Below are 24,981 nucleotides of genomic sequence, written 5' to 3'. Positions count from 1 at the left end.
TGACTAGTCTCCTTAAAGAAGCAGAGTTTGGATAGAGACGTTTAAGGAGGGAAGATGATATGAAGACAGGAGACAACGACCATCTACCTGTCAAGGAGAGAGACCTGGAACAAATTATTTCCCTGGAAACCCTCAGAAGTTGGGTCCTCTGAAAGAACCAATCTTAGGCCAGGCGCAGTGGCTCACACTGGTAATCCCAGCACTTTGGGAGGCCAAGGCGGGCGGATCATTTAAGGTCAGAAATTTGAGACCAGCCTGGCCAACATATTTAGACCCCATCTCTACTAAAAATATAAAAATTAGCTGGGCATGGTGGCGCGCATATAGTCCCAGCTACTTGAGAGGCTGAGGTAGGAGAATCGCTTGAACCCAGGAGACAGAAGTTGCAGGGAGCCAAGATTGTGCCACTGCACTCCAGCCTGGGTGGTAGAGTGAGACTCTGACTCAAAAACAAAAAAAGAAGGAACCAATCCTGTTGGCATTTTGATCTGAGACTTCTAGCTTCCAGCATTTTGAGACAATAAATTTGTTGTTTAAGCCACCCAGTTTGTAGTCCTTTGTTATGACAGCCCTACCAAACTAATATGAAGATGGTGCTTTAATGAATATATTCATATGTATGTATTTTTCAGAAAGATGCAGGTATATTGGTAGAATTCAAAGAAGTAAATGTATCACCTTTCAACCTATGATACTTGACCTCCTCTTCAAATTTGCTCAACTAAATCAATTATATTCCCCAAGCCCCTCTCACCTAGTCACGGAATGGCCAACAGCAGACCCTGAACACATTAACTTCTTCCATGCCTCTGTATCTTTGCACACATCCTTTGCTTTTCCTGGAAAGCCCTTTCTCCTGAAATGCTCCTGAAAAACTTGAATACAACTACTCATGTACTGCCTCTTCTGTGGAACCTACTGTGGTAGGCAGCTACTAAAATGAACTCCAATGATCCCCACCTCCTGCTATTCACACCTTTGTGTATTCGTCACCTTTGTGTATTTCCCTTTTCTTGAACGTGGACTGAATTTATTGACTCACTTTTTTTTTTTTTTTCTTTTTTGAGTCTCGCTCTGTCGCCCAGGCTGGAGTGCAGTGGCCAGATCTCAGCTCACGGCAAGCTCCACCTCCCAGGTTTACGCCATTCTCCTGCCTCAGCCTCCCGAGTAGCTGGGACTACAGGCGCCCGCCACCTCGCCCGGCTAGTTTTTTGTATTTTTTTTTTAGTAGAGACGGGGTTTCACAGTGTTCGCCAGGACGGTCTCGATCTCCTGACCTCCTGATCTGCCAGTCTCGGCCTCCCAAAGTGCTGGGATTACAGGCTTGAGCCACCGCGCCCGGCCATATTGACTCACTTCTAATAAACAAAGTATGGCAGAAGTGTAAGACCATTTCTGAGATTAGGTTACAAAAAGACTGCGACTTCTTTCCATGGGTGCTTTCTCTCACATACTCTTGGTTCTCTTGCTCTCTTTCTTGGTCACTTACATTGGGGAATGTCAGTTGCCATGTTGAGAGGAAGCCCTGGGGAGAGGGCTGCCTATGTCGGGAGAGATCAAGGCCTTTTAACAACCACATGAGTGAACTTGGAAGTGGATCTCCCCCCATTCAAGCTCTTAGATGGGATTGGCAGCTGACAGCTTGACTGCAATCTCATGGGAAATCTTAAATCAGAAACACCCACCTATGCCATGCCAACATGCCTGTCCCACAGAAACTGTGATCTAGTAAATGTTTATTACTTTAAGCTGCTAAATGTTGGGGTAATTTGATATGCAGCAATAGATAATGAATACATTTTCCATCTTCCCTCTATCTTTTCTCCAATCTTCCAGAGTTATTTGGGCTTACCTCTAGTAGTGCTCATAGCACAATATACTATTTTTATTTCTAAGTTGTTCTCCCCTACCGGACTATCTCCAAGGCCAGGAACCCTAGCTCAGTCAGCTTCACATTTATGTGTCTTTTTTTTTTTTTAGATGGAGTTTCACTCTTTTTGCCTAGGCTAGAGTGCAATGGCACGACCTTGGCTCACTGCAACTTCCACCTCCTGGGTTCAAGTGATATTCCCGCCTCAGCCTCCTGAGTTGCTGGGATTACAGGCATGCACCATCACACCTGGCTAATTTTGTATTTTTAGTAGAAATGGGGTTTTGCCATGTTGGCCAGGCTGGTCTTGAACTCCTGACCTCAGGTGATCCACCCGCCTCAGCCTCCCAAAGTGTTGGGATTACAGGTGTGAGCCACACATTTATTGTGTCTTATCCAAGGTTCAAGCCACTGTCATCACTTCCCTACACAGTTGCAATAAACTCCAGACTGGGCTACCCAAATCCCCTAGACCCTTCTAGTCCTTTCTCCTCCTAGCTCTATGAAATCTTTCAAAAATGCAACTCTGATCACTTGAAGGCTTAAAATCTTTCTCTTCATTCTCAAGATAAAGACCTAAATTCTTTTTTTTTTTTTTTTTTTTTTTTTTTTTTTTTTTGAGGCGGAGTCTCGCTCTGTCGCCCGGACTGGAGTGCAGTGGCCGGATCTCAGCTCACTGCAAGCTCCGCCTCCCGGGTTTACGCCATTCTCCTGCCTCAGCCTCCCGAGTAGCTGGGACTACAGGCGCCCGCCACTTCACCCGGCTAGTTTTTGTATTTTTAGTAGAGACGGGGTTTCACCGTGTTAGCCAGGATGGTCTCGATCTCCTGACCTCGTGATCCGCCCGTCTCGGCCTCCCAAAGTGCTGGGATTACAGGCTTGAGCCACCGCGCCCGGCCAAGACCTAAATTCTTAATACAGCCTCCCAGGCCTGGCATTATCGTCCTGTCTCACTATAGTGCCTAAGATGCTTCTGGCCAGGCACAGTGGCTCACACCTATACTCCTAGCACTTTGGGAAGCTAGGTGGGAGGATTGCTTGAGGTCAGGAGTTTGGGACTAGCCTGGGCTACATAGTGACATGCCGTGTCTAAAAAAAAATTTTTTTTGAATAAAGATACTTCCTTCTTCTCAGTATAACAACAACACTGGCCTCTCAGTTCCTCAGCTGAGCCATGCTCCTTTCTCAGTGTCTTTGCATACACTGTCCCCTCTGCCTGGTATGCTTTCACCCATCCTCAATTTCTACTTATCCTTTAGATCTCAGCTCAATGACACTTTCTCAAGGAAGGCCTTCCTGTCTTCTATTCTAAATCAAAGAACACTGTAGTTTACCTTCAAACTGTTTATCATAATCGGGATTAAATAATTGGGCACAGTGGCTCATGCCTGTAATCCCAGCACTTTGGGAAGCTGAGATGGGAGCATCGCTTGAGGCCAAGAGTTCCAGGCCAGCCTGGTCAATATGGTGATCTGTCTCTACTAAAAGTGCAAAAAATTAGCCAGATGTGGTGGTGTGCACCCGTAATTCCAGCTACTCTGGAGGTTTGAACCCAGGAGATGGAGATTGTAGTGAGCACAGATGGCGCCACTGCACTCTAGCCTAGGCAACAGAGTGAGACTCTGTCTCAAAAAACAAAAATAAATAAATAGTTTGGTATAGTACCCAGCAGAGTCCTTCTACTCAGATGGGGATACAACGTTGAGAAAGGAAAAAAAAAAAAAAAAAAAAAAAAAACCTAACTATTATACTTATTAACAGCATTTTGTAGATGTTAAAATCTCCTCCGCCCGCTGGGGGAACTGTGAGGTTAAAAGAGCATGGGTTGTGCAGTCAGACCCAGTTTTGGATCCCAGCTCTACTCTTCAGTAGCTGTGTGACATTGGGCAAGTTACTCTCCTCTCTGTTCCTCAAATTTCTCAGCTATAAAATTAGGATATAATAATTATATCTTTTAGGAAGGTTGTTGGAGGAAGTCAATGAGACTCATAAAGTCAATGAGACTCATAAAACACGAAGAACAGGGCTTGGCCTTAGCAAATGCTAATCATTGTATGCCACTATATTTTATCTGTGATTAAAAAAAAAAGATTGCCCATTTCTCATGTGGTACTGGAAGAGGCTAGGGAATATTTATGGTACTGGGAAGTTGTCTGTGGGAAGTTAGGATTGAAACACTTAAAAATGTAAGGCCTCTGCCTGTAATCCCAGCACTTTGGGAGGCCAAGGCGGGCAGATCATCTGAGGTTGGGAGTTTGAGACCAGCCTGACCAACATGGAGAAACTCTGTCTCTACTAAAAATATAAAAATTAGCTGGGTGTGGTGGCACATACCTGTAATCCCAGCTACTCAGGAGGCTGAGGCAGAAGAATCACTTGAACCAGGGAGGCGGAGGTTGTGGTGAGCCCAGAGCACACCATTGCGTTCTGCCCTGGGCAACAAGTGCGAGACTCCATCTCAAAAAAAAAAAAAAAGTGAAGCCAGTGGAAGAAAGGAAACAGGAGAAATGGTTGCCAGCTATGTTCTAGTTGGTTCCAAATGACAGCAGCACCAGTTTGTACTGTCTCCCAGAAGTCTGTGTTCCTACTGTTTACATATGCATCTTCACAAGCCATTGCTGACAGATGAGACATGCTGAGAGAGGGTTACCTGTTCTGGTTCTTGACACCTGGCAACTTGAGAAAGCTAATTTTTTGGAATCTGGAAAACCATCAAACTCCTTTTCTTTCTCTTCACCTTATTGGGAACCTTTTGGTTGATCAGAGGCTACCATGGACCAGCCATTCAAAAGCTATAATAATGAAGTGGGAACTGTAACAAGGAAGTGACTCAAGGACCACGGCCCTCTGCTGCTGGGACTCAGGGGAAATACTTTTCATTAAAAAAAAAAAAAATTAGAAAAAAAAAATCCAGTCTGTCTCGCCGGATCAAAAAAAAGAAAGGAGGAAAGAGAAAGAAAGAGAGAGAGAGAGGAAGAAAGAGAAAGAGAGAAGAGAGAAAAAGAAAGAAAGGAAAGAAAGAAAGAAAGAAAGAAAGAAAAGAAAAGAAAGAAAAGAAAAGAAAAGAAAAGAAAATAAAAGAAAATAAAAGAGAAGAGAAAGACAAATAGTTACTCTTCCCTGAAGACTCTGTTCTCCCAAGGCCTCTTCCTTCCTGAAGGCACACTCAGTTCTGGAGCAGAAGCTAGGAAGCTACCCTGAGATAAATCACTTTCCCCACCCTTTTTAATCTTGTGAAAGAGCTGCTGCCAATTTTAGAATTCCTCCTTTGATCAGAAGATAAAGCAGAACAATGCTGCGGAACTAAGTTGATTTCTAAGGGACGTTCTTCTAGAACGTGTAGCCTGCCTGGAAGTGTGTGTGCATGGAGGAGGGGCAGGTTTGGGGGGAAAGAAGGGAGTAAGAAGTGGGGGTGCACAAGAGCCGGTGGCTACAGCCATAAGAAAAAATCACACATTTTCTTCTAGAATTCCCTATAGAATAGAAACTCCATCGAATTTTCCCATCCCTGGGGAGGTGTAGGCATGTTTATTACAGCGCTATGAGGGATTCATCCACTCCACACTCCCCATTGCCCTAGCCCCCTTTCTCCGACCCCCGTCGCAGCCAAATCAGACCATTTTTTCTTTCCCGTTATTTGCTGAAGGTTCAACTTCTCTTAGAGCCTTCTAATTATGCGTATATACATATAGGCTGATAATTTTTAGTTTAGGCTGAGAAATGCAGGCTAAATCAGTCTGCTACATTCGTGAACGTCTGGATGATGTGGACCCCCTTCTCCTATTGCTTAAAGGACAATCTGTTGTAAAACGCTATGGAATCTTTCCTCTCCGCTTAACATCTTTGTGCCCCAGAAGCACCATCTGTAAACGGGGATAATTTTCCTATCTCTTCCCATGGTTACGTAATTTTTAAATCTCACACGTGAGGACCAAACGACAAGCATAATCTCATTAAATTCTCAATAAGAAGGTATTATTATGGAGACTGCATGTGAAAATACTTTGTAATGTAGAAAGAGCCGTCTGGCTGTGAGTTATTATCATGGGGATATCTTCCTTACCTGGCTGTTGTGAGGATGAAAGGAGACGCTGACCTGAAAGCGTTTTACGTGCTATCAGGCATTTTACAGAAACCACGTGATAGGCTACTAATTACCCACCGTACAGCACCTGACCCACCGTGAGGCCTCGGTAAATGCTGGTTGGAGTGGAGGAGTTTAAGTCTCGCCTGTTCCTTTCAGTCTTCCAATCACAAAGTAATCTCGGCGCCGCCGGGGGCCAAGACACAAATCTGGGAACCTCAGTCTAGACGGAGGAGGGTGCGGAGTCCCGGGAGAGGGGGTAAGAACAATAGGGTACTTCAGTGCCCGGGCCCGGTTTGCGGGGCTTCGGACGCAGGGCCCGAGGGGCGGCCAGCTGGGGTGTCCTGGGAGCTCCCCTCCCCAGGTCTGGGGTGTGCACGGAGAGGGTCCGGAGCCTGCTCAGCATTCCCCGGGAGAGAGCTGGACACTGCTCCCCTGGGCTCGTGCTCCCCAGCGCCCCAGCTCCCTTGCTCACGCCACACGGGCAGCGTCCAAGCCCCGCCCGCCAGCTCAGGTAGGCCGTCCGCGCCAGCCAATTCACAACAAGCCCGGGCGGGGAAGGCGGTGCTTCCCTGGTCGGAAGTGACGTGCTGGCTTGGCTGGCTGTGTAGTCGGCCGAAGCTTTCGGCGGCGGCTGAGCCAGCTGAGGGGAAAAATGGCTCGGACTGTGGCGGCTTCGGCGGCTCAGGTTGTAGTAGAGGCGGAGGCTCAGGCAGCCTGAGGTGAGGAGCGGTCGGTACGGCTGGGGACGATATTCGGGATTCTGCTCTGCGAGGGTGCAGAGGGGCCCCGGGGTTCCCGGGCTGGAAGGGTCTCTTGTCGCGGCCCCCATTGCCTTGGGTGCCCGCGTCTGACCCTCCATCCCGTGCTCTTGGCGCTGCCCAGCCCGACTCCCCTCCCTCCGGGCCTTACTTCCCCGCAGGCCGTCGGCAAGTGCTGCGCTGGAGGTGCTAGGAGCCCGCGTCCCCACCAGGCCCCTCTTGTCGGGAGCGGAGGTGCGCCTGGGAGTTAGTTTTGTCCCACAGAAGGAGGGCAGGCCCCCTGGCCCGCCGGCCCCCCCCTCCCCCGCCTTGTCCCGCGGGACCGGGCTGGAGCCGCAGTGGCCGGTCCTATTCTCTTGGCAGATTGTTCTGGCGAGTGTGTGTGTTGCACTTCTCAGTGACGGCCCCTTCTTTCACCTCCTGTCCCATCTCTGGCTCTGGGGGCCAAGGATACTTTTTCTTTTCCCCGGGCCCCCCACTCCCACCGCGTTGCCTGTGGCCGCGAATCTGCTTGCTTTGGGAAGACTTCTTTCAGTGTGTATTTAGCGCATCATCCTTCTGAGAGAGCGGTCAGATTAAAAAATACTAGCTTAACTCTTCCTGAGGGACAGAGGAATAATAAATAATTGAAGAAAAAGGCACACACTTATTTTCCTCACTGAATTTTTGCCTTTAAAAACGAGATTCTCTAGCTGTGGAATTATTTTGGGGGGGAGGAGAGATTGGGGGGGAGGAGGGATTGAGGAGGGAAATGAGGAAGGAGAAACTAAGGAAAAAAGTCTGGAGATGAACGTGGAAGAGAGAGCCTGTTGTGGTTCTTTTCCTATACTGGCCTGATATAAATTGAGGTTATAATTATATTCTTATTTTGAACAGTGGGGGTTTGAATTAAGTGAAACGAAGGAGGCCTTCCTCTTTGAACAAGATTAATTATTAAAGAAATGTCCTGAAATCTTTCCTAGTGGGTTTCAGGCAGAAAAACTCTGTTGGGATTTTTTTTTTTTTTTTTTTTTTTTGAGACGGAGTCTTGCTCTGTCGCCCAGGCTGGAGTGCAGTGGCGAGATCTCAGCTCACTGCAAGCTCCGCCTCCCGGGTTCACGCCATTCTCCTGCCTCAGCCTCCCGAGTAGCTGGGACTACAGGCGCCCGCCACAGCGCCCGGCTAATTTTTGTATTTTTAGTAGAGACGGGGTTTCACCGTGTTAGTCAGGATGGTCTCGATCTCCTGACCTCGTGATCCACCTGTCTCGGCCTCCCAAAGTGCTGGGATTACAGGCGTGAGCCACCGCGCCCGGCGGGAAAATTTTTAAATATATTGAAGCATCAAAGGCCACAGCGTAGAAGAGATGCAAGAAGAAAGCTGTTTGCAGGGGAATGGTGAAGACGTAGTAGAAAGGGGTAAGGCTACACAGAAGTCCAGGAACTAATTCCAGGAGAGACTTTGTACCTTTGCCTCCTTGGCTTATAGTTCAAGTCTCCACAAGAGACTCCTTTAGCAGCTCTGCCATAGTTGGGGTTGGTGCCTTTTTTTTTTTTTTTTTTTTTTTTTTTAATTTACATGGGGTCTCACTGTGTTGGCCAGACTGGTCTACCATGCCCAGCAGAATGGTGCTTTTTTTTTTTTTTTTAATTTGATCTAACCTTACCTGGACAGGATGGTGCTCTTATTCACAGTAGCAAATTAGACGAAAGGACCCTAGTTGAGGTATACAAATTTTATATTTATTTTTATGCAAGATATTTGTTTAATATCAAGACAGTGGATGCATACTGAAAAACAGTGTAACTGAATGAGAATAGAAAAATTTTATTTGTTAACTCAAATTTAGTTCAAAAGTGATTTTACGTAGGTACAAAGCACATATGGAGTTTCTTCCATAAATTCCATACATTTTGGCTAAATTAATATATTCTAAAGCAGGTTTTTTCTTATCAAAGTCTCTTGGTATTTGTGTTTTATATGCATGTTTCCTGCAGTTTTCTTTACAAATGACATGTTTTAATGTTTTCATCCACAGATTTTACAATTTTTTCTGTTTTGGTTTGTTTTGTTTTTCGAGATGGAGTCTTGCTCTGTTGCCTAGGCTGGAGTGCAGTGGCACCATCTCAGCTCACTGCAACCTCCACCTCCAGGGTTCAAGCGATTCTCCTGCCTCAGCCTCCTGAGTAGCTGGAATTACAGGCACGCACCACTATACATGGTTTATTTTTGTGTTTTTTCAATAGAGACTGGTTTTCACTATGTTGACTAGGCTGGTCCTGAACTTCTGACCTCAAGTGATCTGCCCATCTTGGCCTCCCAAAGGGCTGGGATTAAAGACTTGAGCCAGTGCGCCTGGCAGTTTTATCTGTTTTATAAAATACAAAAGTTGGCATGTTTGCATTGAGGAATTTTAGAAACTAACTTTTTGTAACGAGTAGCTGTATACTAAGTTTGTTTCTTCTGCAATTAATAGTTCTAAAATTTTCAATTAATTGAAGATTGCTTGCATTAATTCCCATGTCCAGGGCTCTTTCTTTAATCTACCACACAGTTTTGCATTTAAGTAAGCACATTCAATAAGTGAACTTATACCTAAAGAGAGTGTTGAATTTCCTAGGAACTCAAGAGTTCTTATAAAGCATCAGAGCAACAGTAGTGCAAAGCATTTTTTGTAACTTGTCTTTCTTTGATAACATGAATTGTTCCTTTTCTTTTCTTTTTTTTTTTTTTGAGACAGTCTTGCTCTGTTGACCAGGCTGGAGTGCAGTGGCGTGATCTCAGCTCACTGCAGCCTCCACCTGCTGGGTTCAAGCAACTCTCCTGCCTCAGCCTCCCGAGTAGCTGGGACTACAGGCGTGTGCCACTATGCCCAACTAATTTTTGTATTTTTGGTAGAGATGGGGTTTCACCGTGTTGGTTGGCCAGGATGGTCTTGATCTCTTGACCTCATGATCTGCCTGCCTCGGCCTCCCAGAGTGCTGGGATTACAGGTGTGAGCCACCACGCCCGGCCCTTTTTTCTTTTTTGAGACAGCCTCACTCCATCACCCAGGCTGGAGTGCAGTGTCATGATCTCAGCTCACTGAAACTTCTGCCTCCTGGGTTCAAGCAGTTCTCCTGCCTCAGCCTCCCAAGTAGTTGGGATTACAGGTGCACACCACCACGCCCAACTAAGTTTTGTATTTTGGTAGGGGTGGGGTTTCACCATGTTGGCCAAGCTAGTCTTGAACTCCTGACCTCAAGTGATCCACCCGCCTCGCCCTCCCAAAGTGCTAGGATTACAGGTGTGAGCCACTGCGCCTGACCTATGCATTGTATTAATTTTGCATATTCCAAAAATAATTTAAGACAGGCAAATGATAAAGGTGAATGCTTTTGGGTGGTGCCTCACATTGTAGGTGATTTCATTTTAGTAGTTGTACCTGCGTAAGGCTAAAAAATAATCCTCTGAAAGCTCTGAGAGTGCTGGAGGGCCTGAAGGAGTGCCTGGCACTTCAAAGGTTCCCAGGGATAAGAAAAATGAATGAGACAGTGCTTGCTCTCAAGAAGTCCTCATCCATTTGGAAGACAAACATATATTTTATAACAGTATAATTATAAGGGCAGGCTAAATAGGATATGGTCACCTGGGCTAGGATATGGAAAAGGAATGAGTGGGTTTGAGGAGGAAGAGGATGCTCAAGTTGAGTCTTAAATGATTAATTCCTTCTATTCATAAGGGCAGGATGGATAAAAGTGATCAGGTTCTAGGCCCTGCTCTGCTTCTATCAAGCAGTGAGATATTGAGCAAACTGCTTAATACTTCTGGTATCCGTTTTCCTTATTCAGGATTCGACTACATATATAAAGCAGTGCTGTACATTAGAAATATGTGAGCCAAAAATGGGAGTCACATAGGTGGGAGATTTTACATTTTTTTTTCTCCTAAGTCTTTTAAATTTGGTGTATGTTTTATACTTGGTACATCTGAATTTGGAACAGCCACATTTCAGGCATTTAATAGCGCCATGTAACTAGTAACTACCATATCGGACCGTATAGATCTAGAGGCTGGGTGCGTTAGTGCATGCCCGTAGTCCAGTGCTTTGGAGGATCGAGGCAGGAGGATTTTTTTTTTTTTTTTTCTTTGAGACGGAGTCTTGCTCTGTCGCCAAGGCTGGAGTGCAGTGGCATGATCTTGGCTCACTGCAAGCTCCGCCTCCTGGGTTCACGCCATTCTCCTGCCTCAGCCTCCCAAACAGCTGGGATTACAGGCGCCCGCCATCACACCCGGCTAATTTTTTGTATTTTTTTTAGTAGAGATGGGGTTTCACCATGTTAGCCAGGATGGTCTCTATCTCCTGACCTCGTGTTCTGCCTGCCTCAGCCTCCCAAAGTGCTGGAATTACAGGTGTGAGCCACCACACCCGGCCAGCAGTAGGATCTGTTGAGCCTAGGAGTTTGAGACTGCAGTGAGCTATGATCACCACTGCACTCTAGCCTGGGTGACTGAGTGAGACACTGTCTCAAACAACAACAACAACAACAACAACAAAACAGAGGCTATTCTGTCTTGGTTCCCTGCTTGAAAAAGGAAAAGGAACTCCAATGAGAAAATTATCACTGGTAATTTATAATTTGTAATCATTTTGATGGTACTTGTATATGATGTTCTTTTGATGAGAATTATGGCCATACTTGCAAATATTGCTGTAAGTATCTTTCAGGTTGTTCATAGGATTATGGTTGGGAGGAGAAGAAATGTCTTTGTTTTCTCTGCCTCTGTAGTGGAGTCATATTTTTGTTATCTTTATTTTGTTCATTTATGTATACTTTGTATCTTTTTTTTCCTGCAGTATGTTCTTTCTTTCTTTCTTCTTTTTTTTTTTAAATAGAGATCATGTCTCACTATGTTGACTAGGCTGGTCTTGAACTTCTGGCCTTAAGTGATCCTCCCATCTTGGCCTCCCAAAGTGCTGGGATTACAGGCATGAGCCACTGCACTCGGCCTGCAGTTTGTTTTTCTTACATGATGGATTTAAAACACAATGAGAGAGTGCATATGGACATTTTAGAAAGTTAAAAGGAGATTTATACAATTTTAAACTACTTCTTGTATTTCTTAAAATTTTAAACTGAGCTGTTTGGGTACAAAAACAAATGGGATTTATAAATCCTCTTTTAATAGATTTGAAGGCAGTTATTGTTGGCTTAGCAGCAAGTATTTATCTTTTAACCTTGAGACTGCATTAAGATAGTGTACAATTAACATGCTTACTGTTAAACATAAGGCTTTCTGTTAGTATTACAGTATAACAGTTACATTATTTATATGACTGATGTGCAATGTTGGTTCACTTAATTTGCTGTGCATTGAGTTTGGTTAAAAAACACCAGTGGCTAATTTTAGACAAGATAACTATGACTGACAATACTACATCTTTACACTTGTATTGACTGATGGTTATAGCTTAGTTAGCTAACACTGTTTTCCCTCCAAGACCTTATTACCTGTGAAGTAAATACAGCAAGTATTCTCATTTTGCTGAGGCCCAAAGATGTTGTGACTTAACATAATAAATTAGAAGCATTGCATGAATTCAGGTCTTACAATGCTAGGCCCAGTGTTCTGTTTTTTTTTTTTTTTTTTTTTTTTTTTTTTGGAGGCAGGGTCTCTCTGTGTCACTCAGGCTGGAGTGCAGTGGTTTCATCCCAGCTCACTGCAGCCTCCGCCTCCCACACTCAGGTGATCCTCCCACCTTAGCCTTCCAAGTAGCTGGGACTACAAGCACGTGCCACTATGCCTGGCTAATTTTTGTGTTTTTTGTAGAGAAGCGGGTTTGCCACATTGTCCAGGCTGGTCTTGAACCCCTGGGCCCACCTTGGCCTCCTAGTGCTGAAATTACAGGCATAAGCCACCACGTCCAGCCCAGTATTCTTTTCTTTTCTTTTTTTTTGGAGATGAAGTTTCACGCTTGTCACCCAGGCTGGAGAACAATGGCACAATCTCAGCTCACGGCAACCTCTGCCTCCTGGGTTCAAGTGATTCTCTTGCCTCAGCCTCCGAGTAGCTGGGATTACAGATGCATGCCACCATGCTTGGATAATAATTTTTGTATTTTTAGTAGAGATGGGGTTTCACCATGTTGGCCAGGCTGGTCTCGAACTCCTGACCTCAGGCGATCTGCCTCCCAAAGTGCTGGGATTACAGGTGTGGGCCACCGCCCCTGGCCCCAGTATTCTTTTCATTGCATCTCTTCATATGGCATTTGAGTGTTTAGATACACAGTACAAACCAGATTTTTGCAGTGTGTAATAAAGAAATGGTTACTTCCTGGCTTTAGGAAGTTTATATACTAACTAGGAGAGACCAACTAACTATAATCCGTGTAGCAAAAAGTACTTCAGTTATTTTAAAAAAATTGTTACAGGAAAGAAAAGATGTAAGGGATAATATAGTCAAATGGAAAATAGATAAGAGTTAATTAGACAAGATTTTTGAGTAAAGAGTTTAGATTGTAAATCCTTACTATAGGAAGAAGATGATGAGATGTTGACGATAGTGTTATTTCAATGCACAGGGAACAAGGGAAAACTTAGCTAAGGGAACATAAAATGTAGGTTTAGGGAAGGGTTTCCTTTTTTTTTTTTTTTTTTTTTTGAGATGGAGTCTCCTTCTGTCGCTAGGCTGGAGTGCAGTGGTGCGATCTCGGCTCACTGCAACCTCTGCGTCCCGGGCTCAAGTGATTCTTCTGCCTCAGCCTCCCAAGTAGCTGGGATTACAGGCACACATCACCATGCCCAGCTAATTTTTGTATTTTTAGTAGAGATGGGGTTTCACCATGTTGACCAGGATGGTCTCGATCTCTTGACCTCATCATCGGCCCACCTCGGCCTTCTGAAATGCTGGGATTACAGGCGTGAGCCACTGCGCCTGGCCTAGGGAAGGGTTTTCAAGGCTTATTTTTTATTTTTATTTTTTAGATGGAATATTGCTCTGTAACCTAGCCTGGAGTGCAGTGGCATGATCTCAGCTCACTGCAACCTCCGCCTCGCAGGTTCAAGTGATTTTCCTATCTCAGCTTCCTGAGTAGCTGGGATTACAGGCATCTGCCACCACCTCTGGCTAATTTTTGTGTTTTTAGTAGAGACAGAATTTCACCATGTTGGCCAGGCTGGTCTTGAACTCCTGACCTGAAGTGATCCGCCCACATCTGCCTCTCAAAGTGATGGTATTACAGACATGAGCCACTGTGCCCGGCTTGAATAGCTTAGTTTCATCTGACTAGATCTCATAATGACATTCATCAGGCTAGAATTCTGTGCATAGTGAAATGTATGACATGATACTACAATTGTTAAGGATTCTTTTTGAAGAGTTATACTTATTAAGGTATAATTTACACATAGTAAAATCATTTGTTTTAGGTGTAACGTTCTGTATAGTTCTGCTAAAGCAGATGAATTACAAAATACAGTGACAGTTGTGTAACTGCCACTACCACAATTAAGATACAAGACATAGAATATTTCCATCACTCCAGAAATTTCCATAATTATGCCCTTTTGAAGTAAATCCCTTCTGCCCACCCCTTACTCCTTGGCAAGAGCTCTTTTGTTTTTTATCCCTGTAGTTTTGCCTTTCCCAAAATGCCATATAAATTGGTATCACACAGTGTATATAGCCTTTTGAGTCTGGCTTCTTTCATTTAGCATAACACTTTTGAGATTCAAGAAGATGTCTCTTTTTTATTAATAAACTATTTTTTAGAAGGTTTATGGAAAAATCGTGAAGTTACCAATATACAGAACATTTGTAACTATAGTACAGAGAAATCCCTTAAACCCTGCACCTAGTTTCCCCTGTTTTTAAATTTAAACTACTAATTTTTGCTAATTGTCAAACCTGCAAGGTTCTAGCATTAAGTTTGTTGAAAATGGGAAACAATGTGAAGATTTCGATCAAGAAGATGACTTAACTATTTTTTTTGTTTGTTTGTTTTTGAGATGCAGTCTTGCCCTGTCACCCAGGCTAGAGTGCAGTGGTGCGATCTTAGCTCACTGCAGCTTCCTCCTCCAGGGTTCACGCGATTCTTGTGCCTCATCCTCCCGAGTAGCTGGGATTACAGGCACGTGCCACCATGCCCAGCTAATTTTTGTATTTTTGTGCTTTTGTATTTTTCACCATTCCAAACAGTAACTCTGTAGCTGTTAAGCAGGTACTATTCATTCTCTTCTCGACCCAGTCCCTGGTAACCACTAATTTACTTTTTTTTTTTTTTTTTTGAGATGGAGGCTGGAATGTAGTGGCGCAATCTCAGCTCACTGCAACCTCTGACTCCTGGGTTCAAGCAATTCTGCCTCAGCCACCCTAGTAGCTGGGACTACAGGCATGTGCCACCACGCCCAGCTAATTTTTGTATTTTTAGTAGAGACAGGGTTTCACCATGTTGGCCAGGATGGTCTCAATCCACCCGCCTTGGCCTCCCAAAGTGTTGGGATTACAGGCATGAGCCCCTGTGCCCAGCCTCTATTTTTGTCTCTTGTGAATTTACCTTTTCTAGATCTTTCGTGTAAGTGGAATCGTGTAATATTTAGCCTTTTGTGTCTGACTTATTTCACTTAGCATAATGTTTTCAAGGTTCATACATGTTGTAGAATGTATCATTTTTATGACTGAATCATATTTAATGTACCACATTTTGTATATTCATTCATTGATGGATACTGCATTTTTTCACCTTTTGGCTATTATAAACAATGCTGCTATGAGTATTAGTGTACTCCTATTTTCAGTTCTTTTGGGTATATATCTAGGAGTGGAATTGCTGGGTTGTTGTAATTCCATATTTAATTTTTTGAAGAAACATTAAAATGTTTTCCAAAGTGGCTGTACCATTTTACATTCCCCTAGCAGCAAAGTATCAGGGTTCCATTTTTTCTACATCCTTGCCACCCCTTGTTGTTTTCCTTTTTTTTTTTTTTTCCAGTTACAGCCATTCTAGTAGGTTGACTAGTGATATTGAGTATCTTTTCATACACTTATTGATAGTAAGTTGGCTTTTTTTTTTTTTTCTTTTTGAGACGGTGTCTCACTCTGTTGCCCAGGCTGGAGTGCAGTGGTGTGATCTCGGCTCACTGCAACTTCTGCCTCCCAGGTTTAAATGATTCTCCTGTCTCATCCTCCCGAGTAGTTGGCATTACAAGCACCTGCCAGCACGCCTGGCTAATTTTTGTATTTTCGGTAGAGAGAGTGTTTCACCACGTTGGCCAGGCTGGTCTCGAATTGCTGACCTCAAGTGATCCACCCACCTCGGCCTCCCAAAGTGCTGGGATTACAGGCCTAAGCCACAGCGCCTGGCCTAAGGTTGCTTTTTTTTAATTTTTTAAATGAGGTCTTGCTGTGTTGTCCAGGCTGGGGCACAATGGCTATTCACAGAGACAATCGTAATGCAGTACAGCCTTGACCTGATAGGCTCAAAGGTTCTGCTTCAGCCTCCAGAGTAGGTGGGAGAACAGGTGCATGCCACCATGCACAGTTAATGGTAGCAACATATTGATGCTTGTTTCAACAATGGTCAAGGCAGGGTGATGTTAACATTTTTTAAACGGAAAAATAATTGGATGGAAACATGTATTTTAAAATCCCTATTATATGCTAAGCATTTTATTATATAATTTTATTTAACTCTGAAAACACTCTATTATCTGTGTTTTACAGATGAGAAAATTAAAGACAAAGGGAGATCAAGTAACTTGCTTTAAAAATCATAGAGTTGACCAGGCAATGTGGCTCATGCCTGTAATCCTGGCACTTTGGGAGGCCGAGGTGGGTGGATGACCTTAGGTCAGGAGTTCGAGAGCAGCCTGGCCAACATGGTGAAACCCTGTCTGCTAAAAATACAAAAATCAGCTGGGTGTGGTGCTGGGCACCTGTAATCCTGGCTGCTCGGGAGGCTGAGGCAGGAGAATCAGCTTGAAGCTGGGAGGTGGAGGTTGCAATGAGCGACAGAGCAAGACTCCATCTCAAAAAAAAAAAATCACACAGTTTATAAGAGGGAAGTCTGATATTTGCTTGCTGCTACATGGTTCTTTCTCCTCTCTGCTACCACTGTTATGTAAAACTAAGAATTTAATCCACATGTTGATATCATGTGAAAGTAAGACTTTTTTAGTCATAGAAATTGATGGAGTTTGGGGGAAAATTCCAGAAGTATTCATGTCAGTTTTTCGTTATTTATTATTCACTATTGAGGGTTTCTCAGTTGCAACTCAGTTTATCTTCTTTCTACCTTAAGCCATGTTAAATGCAGGTATATGCTATAACATTTTTTTTTTTTTTTTTTTTGAGACAGAGTCTTGCTCTGCCGCCCAGGCTGGAGTGCTGTGGCCGGCTCTCAGCTCACTGCAAGCTCCGCCTCCCGGGTTCACGCCATTCTCCTGTCTCAGCCTCCCGAGCAGCTGGGACTACAGGCGCCTGCCTCGTCGCCCGGCTAGTTTTTTTGTATTTTTTAGTAGAGACGGGGTTTCAGCGTTTTAGCCAGGATGGTCTCGATCTCCTGACCTCGTGATCCGCCCGTCTCGGCCTCCCAAAGTGCTGGGATTACAGGCTTGAGCCACCGCGCCCGGCCTATACTATAACATTTAACACAGAAGCTTTACTGTTAAATGTCATATTGGAATTGGGGTGATGTCAAAGTTTATTTAATGATTCATGTCAAATGAATGAACAATGAAGTAGATCAAAGTTCAGTAATTATCTCCACAAAGCAGTAATACTGTTGGGATTCTGAGTTAGATTGAAAACTTCTTGGTCAGCAAAATGTCTTTCAACAGGAATCTCTTGCTGTGACTGTATCCCCTTTCCTTGTCCCCCTCCCACATACATACAGTGATACACATATGCAGACATAGAAAATAGGCCGGGCACGGTGGCTCAAGCCTGTAATCCCAGCACTTTGGGAGGCTGAGACGGGCGGAGCACGAGGTCAGGAGATCGAGACCATCCTGGCTAATACGGTGAAACCCCGTCTCTACTAAAAAAAATACAAAAAACTAGCCGGGCGACGAGGCGGGCCCCTGTAGTCCCAGCTACTGGGGAGGCTGAGACAGGAGAATGGCGTGAACCCGGGAGGCGGAGCTTGCAGTGAGCTGAGAGCTGGCCACTGCACTCCAGCCAAGACACCGTCTCAAAAAAAAAAAAAAAAGAAAATTGTCCTGGTTGGATTCCCTGGTTGTGAATCACTTATGTGTAGGAGGTTGCTCCTAAGGACTGAAGATGGGATAATGACTACTAGTGGATATTAAGCTACAGTGCAACCACCACCTTTTGTCAAAATAGAATTAAGCCCTCTATTAATGTGCTTGTAGTACTTGTGCAGTGGATAATCGTTTTAATAGAGTAATATGGAGGCTAAAGAATGGAGTGGGGGCCAGGTGCAGTGGCTCATGCCTGTAGTCCCAGCACTTTGGGAAGCTGAGGTGGGTGGATCTCTTGCGCCCAGAAGTTCAAGACCAGCGTGGGCAACATGGTGAAACCCCATCTTTATGAAAAATACAAAAATTAGCCAGACATGGTGGCATGCGCCTATAGTCCCAGCTGCTTGGGAGACTGAGGTGGGAGGATTGCTTGAGCTGGAAGGTGGAGGTTGCAGTGAGCTGAGATCATGCTACTGCACTCCAGCCTGGGCAACAGAGCAAGACCTTATCTCAAAAAAAGAAGAAGAATGGAGTAGGAGCCAGGTTAGGCTCACCTATCTTTTTTTTTTTTTTTTTTTTTGAGACAGAATCTAGCTCTATCGCCCAGGCTGGAGTGCAGTGGCGTGATCTTGGCTCACTGCAGCCTCTGCCTCCTGAGTTCAAGCTATTCTCCTGCCTTAGCCTCCTGAGTAACTGGGATTATAGGTGAGTGCCACCATGCCTGGATAATTTTTTATTTTTAGTAGAGACGGAGTTTCATCATGTTGATCAGGCTGGTCTCGAACGCCTGACCTTGTGATCCTCCCACCTCATCCTCCCAAAGTGCTGGGATTATAGGCGTGAGGCCCCGCACCTGGCCAGGCTCACTTATTTTTAAACGTGTGACGAAGCTTGGGAAGACTCTCCTCTTCACTTTTCCCATGTCTCACTCTTTTTTATGTCCAGGTTGTGGCTCCAATTTTTTTTTTCCCTGACTACCCTATTAAAAATAGTATCCTCTCCGGGCGTGGTTGCTCACACCTGTAATCCCAGCACTTTGGGAGGCCGAGGCAGGTGGATCATGAGGTCAGGAGATCGAGACCATCCTGGCTAACACGGCGAAACCCCATCTCTACTAAAAATACAAAAAAATTAGCCGGGCATGATGGCGGGCGCCTGTAGTCCCAGCTGTTTGGGAGGCTGAGTCAGGAGAATGGCGTGAACCCGGGAGGCAGAGCTTGTAGTAAGCCGAGATCGAGCCGCTGCACTCCAGCCTGGGCGACAGAGCAAGACTCCATCTCAAAAAAAAAAAAAAAATAGTGTCCTCCCCAACTAAATCATTCTCTCTCACATTAGTGTTTTTTTCTCCTATTTCATTTACTGTCTATATGTATCATTTTGTTTGCTTGTTTGAATCAAATGACTTCTTAACATTTCCATTGCTGTTATCCTAGTCCAAGTCATTATTCTAGACTTTTTCAGCTACCTGTTAATTGGTCTCCCAGTTTCCATTTTTGTTTCTTATGCCTGATTTTCACAGAACAACAGGGATCTTGAGCAATGTAAATAAATCAGATCACATGACAGTCTACCTAAAATTCACCTTGGGCTTCCTATTATACCTAAAATTCAGTATAGCATCCCCCTTCTTGGGGGTATATTAAATTTAATAATTAAAAATTTTTATTGATAGATGGAGATTTTAAGATTTTTTTGGAGAGTTCTGATTTTTGATAGTTGAGCTTAGTGATTTAACTTGTTTCTGATTTTTTTTCCTTTCTTTTCTTAATCCCCAATGTGATACTATGTTTCTTTTATTATTACATTTTTTTTTCTTTCGAGATGGAGTCTCGCTCTGTTGCCCAGGCTGGAGTGCAGTGGCGCTATCTCGGCTCACTGCAAGCTCTGCCACCCTGGTTCACGCCATTCTCCTGCCTCAGCCTCCCGAGTAACTGGGACTACAGGCGCCTGCCACTACACCCGGCTAATTTTGTATTTTTAGTAGAGGTGGAGTTTCACCATGTTGGTGAGGCTGGTCTTGAACTCCTGACCTTAGGTGATCCACCTGCCTCGGCCTCCCAAAATGCTGGGATTACAGCGTGAGTCATTGCACCAGGCTAGAATGAATCTTATCATCCAATGTCTAACAACTTTATATACTTGAGAAATTGAAGCTCAGAGAGGTGAAGTGCTTTATTCAAGTTTAAATAGCTAATTAATAATAATAGGGTTGGGGCAGAAACTCAGTTTTTCTTTTCTTCTAATTCAAAGTCCTCATTTGTTAGTTTGTGATGCCTATATTTAGCAAATTTTTTTTCTTCTTTTTCTTTTTTTTTCTTTTTTTTTTTTTCATTTTTTAAATTATACTTTAAGTTCTAGGGTACATGTGCATAACGTGCAGGTTTGTTACATATGTATATTTGTGCCATGTTGGTGTGCTGCACCCATCAACTCATCAGCGCCCATCAATTCAACATTTATATAATGTATAACTCCCCAATGCAATCCCTCCCCCACCCCATGATAGGCCCCAGTGTGTGATGTTCCCCTTCCTGAGTCCAAGTGATCTCATTGTTCAGTTCCCACCTATGAGTGAGAACATGCGGTGTTTGGTTTTCTCTTCTTGTGATAGTTTGCTAAGAATGATGGTTTCCAGCTGCATCCATGTCCCTACAAAGGATGCAAACTCATCCTTTTTTATGGCTGCATAGTATTCCATGGTGTATATGTGCCACATTTTCTTAATCCAGTCTGTCATAGATGGACATTTGGGTTGATTCCAAGTCTTTGCTATTGTGAATAGTGCTGCAATAAACATACGTGTGCATGTGTCTTTGTAGTAGAATAATTTATAATCCTTTGGGTATATACCCAGTAGTGGGATGGCTGGGTCATATGGTACATCTAGTTCTAGATCCTTGAGGAATTGCCATACTGTTTTCCATAATGGTTGAACTAGTTTACAATCCCACCAACAGTGTAAAAGTGTTCCTATTTCTCCACATCCTCTCCAACAACTGTTGTTTCCTGATTTTTTAATGATTGCCATTCTAACTGGTGTGAGATGGTATCTCATTGTGGTTTTGATTTGCATTTCTCTGATGGCGAGTGATGATGAGCATTTTTTCATGTGTCTGTTGGCTGTATGAATGTCTTCTTTTGAGAAATGTCTGTTCATATCCTTTGCCCACTTTTTGATGGGGTTGTTTGTTTTTTTCTTGTATATTTGTTTGAGTTCTTTGTAGATTCTGGATATTAGCCCTTTGCCAGATGAGTAGATTGCAAAAATTTTCTCCCATTCTGTAGGTTGCCTGTTCACGCTGATGGTAGTTTCTTTTGCTGTACAGAAGCTCTTTAGTTTAATTAGATCCCATTTGTCAATTTTGGCTTTTGCTGCCGTTGCTTTTGGTGTTTTAGACATGAAGTCCTTGCCCATGCCTATGTCCTGAATGGTACTACCTAGATTTTCTTCTAGGGTTTTTATGGTATTAGGTCTAACATTTAAGTCTCTAATCCATCTTGAATTAATCTTCGTATAAGGAGTAAGGAAAGGATCCAGTTTCAGCTTTCTACTTATGGCTAGCCAATTTTCCCAGCACCATTTATTAAATAGGGAATGCTTTCCCCATTGCTTGTTTTTGTCAGGTTTGTCAAAGATCAGATGGCTGTAGATGTGTGGTATTATTTCTGAGGACTCTGTTCTGTTCCATTGGTCTATATCTCTGTTTTGGTACCAGTACCATGCTGTTTTGGTTACTGTAGCCTTGTAGTATAGTTTGAAGTCAGGTAGCGTGATGCTTCCAGCTTTGTCCTTTTGACTTAGGACTGTCTTGGCAATGCGGGCTCTTTTTTGGTTCCATATGAACTTTAAAGCAGTTTTTTCCAATTCTGTGAAGAAACTCGTTGGTAGCTTGATGGGGATGGCATTGAATCTATAAATAACCTTGGGCAGTATGGCCATTTTCACAATATTGATTCTTCCTATCCATGAGCATGGTATGTTCTTCCATTTGTTTGTGTCCTCTTTGATTTCACTGAGCAGTGGTTTGTAATTCTCCTTGAAGAGGTCCTTTACATCCCTTGTAAGTTGGATTCCTAGGTATTTTATTCTCTTTGAAGCAATTGTGAATGGAAGTTCATTCCTGAATTGGCTCTCTGCTTGTCTGTTACTGGTGTATAAGAATGCTTGTGATTTTTGCACATTAATTTTGTATCCTGAGACATTGCTGAAGTTGCTTATCAGCTTAAGGAGATTTTGGGCTGAGACAATGGGGTTTTCTAAATATACAATCATGTCATCTGCAAACAGGGACAATTTGACTTCTTCTTTTCCTAACTGAATACCCTTGATTTCTTTCTCTTGCCTGATTGCCCTAGCCAGAACTTCCAACACTATGTTGAATAGGAGTGGTGAGAGAGGGCATCCCTGTCTTGTACCAGTTTTCAAAGGGAATTTTTCCAGTTTTTGCCCATTCAGTATGATATTAGCTGTGGGTTTGTCATAAATAGCTCTTATTATTTTGAGGTACGTTCCATCAATACCGAATTTATTGAGCGTTTTTAGCATGAAGGGCTGTTGAATTTTGTCAAAAGCCTTTTCTGCATCTATTGAGATAATCATGTGGTTCTTGACTTTGGTTCTGTTTATATGCTGGATTATGTTTATTGATTTGCGAATGTTGAACCAGCCTTGCATCCCAGGGATGAAGCCCACTTGATCATGGTGGATAAGCTTTTAGATGTGCTGCTGAATCCGGTTTGCCAGTATTTTATTGAGCATTTTTGCATCGATGTTCATCAGGGATATTGGTCTAAAATTCTCTTTTTTTGTTGTGTCTCTGCCAGGCTTTGGTATCAGGATGATGTTGGCCTCATAAAATGAGTTAGGGAGGATTCCCTCTTTTTCTATTGATTGGAATAGTTTCAGAAGGAATGGTACCAGCTCCTCCTTGTACCTCTGGTAGAATTCAGCTGTGAATCCATCTGGTCCTGGACTTTTTTTGGTGGGTAGGCTATTAATTGTTGCCTCAATTTCAGAGCCTGCTATTGGTCTATTCTGGGATTCAACTTCTTCCTGGTTTAGTCTTGGGACAGTGTAAGTGTCCAGGAAATTATCCATTTCTTCTAGATTTTCTAGTTGATTTGCGTAGAGGTGTTTATAGTATTCTCTGATGGTAGTTTGTATTTCTGTGGGGACGGTGGTGATATCCCCTTTATCATTTTTTATTGCATCTATTTGATTCCTCTCTCTTTTGTTCTTTATTAGTCTTGCTAGCGGTCTGTCAATTTTGTTGATCTTTTCAAAAAACCAATTCCTGGATTCATTGATTTTTTGGAGGGTTTTTTGTGTCTCTATCTCCTTCAGTTCCGCTCTGATCTTAGTTATTTCTTGCCTTCTGCTAGCTTTTAAATGTGTTTGCTCTTGCCTCTCTAGTTCTTTTAATTGTGATGTTAGAGTGTCAATTTTAGATCTTTCCTGCTTTCTCTTGTGGGCATTTAGTGCTATCAATTTCCCTCTACACACTGCTTTAAATGTGTCCCAGAGATTCTGGTATGTTGTATCTTTGTTCTCATTGGTTTCAAAGAACATCTTTATTTCTGCCTTCATTTTGTTATGTACCCAGTAGTCATTCAGGAGCAGGTTGTTCAGTTTCCATGTAGTTGAGCGGTTTTGAGTGAGTTTCTTAGTCCTGAGTTCTAGTTTGATTGCACTGTGGTCTGAGAGACAGTTTGTTATAATTTCTGTTCTTTTACATTTGCTGAGGAGTGCTTTACTTCCAATTATGTGGTCAATTTTGGAATAAGTGCGATGTGGTGCTGAGAAGAATGTATATTCTGTCGATTTGGGGTGGAGAGTTCTATAGATGTCTATTAGGTCCGCTTGGTGCAGAGATGAGTTCAATTCCTGGATAACCTTGTTAACTTTCTGTCTCGTTGATCTGTCTAATGTTGACAGTGGAGTGTTGAAGTCTCCCATTGTTATTGTATGGGAGTCTAAGTCTCTTTGTAAGTCTCTAAGGACTTGCTTTATGAATCTGGGTGCTCCTGTATTGGGTGCATATATATTTAGGATAGTTAGCTCTTCCTGTTGAATTGATCCCTTTACCATTATGTAATGGCCTTCTTTGTCTCTTTTGATCTTTGATGGTTTAAAGTCTGTTTTATCAGAGACTAGGATTGCAACCCCTGCTTTTTTTTGTTCTCCATTTGCTTGGTAGATCTTCCTCCATCCCTTTATTTTGAGCCTATGTATGTCTCTGCATGTGAGATGGGTCTCCTGAATACAGCAGACTGATGGGTCTTGACTCTTTATCCAGTTTGCCAGTCTGTGTCTTTTAATTGGAGCATTTAGTCCATTTACATTTAAGGTTAATATTGTTATGTGTGAACTTGATCCTGCCATTATGATATTAACTGGTTATTTTGCTCGTTAGTTGATGCAGTTTCTTCCTAGCCTCCATGGTCTTTACATTTTGGCATGTTTTTGCAATGGCTGGTACCGGTTGTTCCTTTCCATGTTTAGTGCTTCCTTCAGGGTCTCTTGTAAGGCAGGCCTGGTGGTGACAAAATCTCTAAGTATTTGCTTATCTGTAAAGGATTTTATTTCTCCCTCACTTATGAAACTTAGTTTGGCTGGATATGAAATTCTGGGTTGAAAATTCTTTTCTTTAAGAATGTTGAATATTGGCCCCCACTCTCTTCTGGCTTGTAGAGTTTCGGCTGAGAGATCTGCTGTTAGTCTGATGGGCTTCCCTTTGTGGGTAACCCGACCTTTCTCTCTGGCTGCCCTTAAGATTTTTTCCTTCATTTCAACTTTGGTGAATCTGGCAATTATGTGTCTTGGAGTTGCTCTTCTCGAGGAGTATCTTTGTGGTGTTCTCTGTATTTCCTGAATTTGAATGTTGGCCTGCCCTACTAGGTTGGGGAAGTTCTCCTGGATGATATCCTGAAGAGTGTTTTCCAAGTTGGTTCCATTTTCCGCCTCACTTTCAGGCACCCCAATCAGACGTAGATTTGGTCTTTTTACATAATCCCATACTTCTTGCAGGCTTTGTTCATTTCTTTTTCTTCTTTTTTCTTTTGGTTTCTCTTCTTGCTTCATTTCATTCATTTGATCCTCAATCGCTG

At 43.3% G+C, this 24,981-nt stretch overlaps 1 protein-coding gene across 1 annotated transcript in view; it reads left to right on the top strand.

Moving 5' to 3' along the window:
* Window positions 1–6,531: 6,531 nt before the first annotated feature.
* PIK3C2A (phosphatidylinositol-4-phosphate 3-kinase catalytic subunit type 2 alpha) overlaps window positions 6,532–24,981 on the top strand; it is a 123,867-nt gene continuing 105,417 nt past the window's right edge. Inside the window, exon 1 of the mRNA XM_030917962.1 lies at window positions 6,532–6,676. The gene's annotated coding sequence lies outside the window, so the exon portion shown is untranslated. The remainder of the gene's footprint in view (window positions 6,677–24,981) is intronic.

This window comes from Rhinopithecus roxellana, chromosome 15 (assembly GCF_007565055.1).
Source record: "Rhinopithecus roxellana isolate Shanxi Qingling chromosome 15, ASM756505v1, whole genome shotgun sequence".
Classification (NCBI taxonomy): Eukaryota; Metazoa; Chordata; class Mammalia; order Primates; family Cercopithecidae; genus Rhinopithecus; species Rhinopithecus roxellana.
The sequence above is the reverse complement of the archived record's forward strand: the minus strand, read 5'-3'. Positions and strand labels throughout refer to the sequence as shown.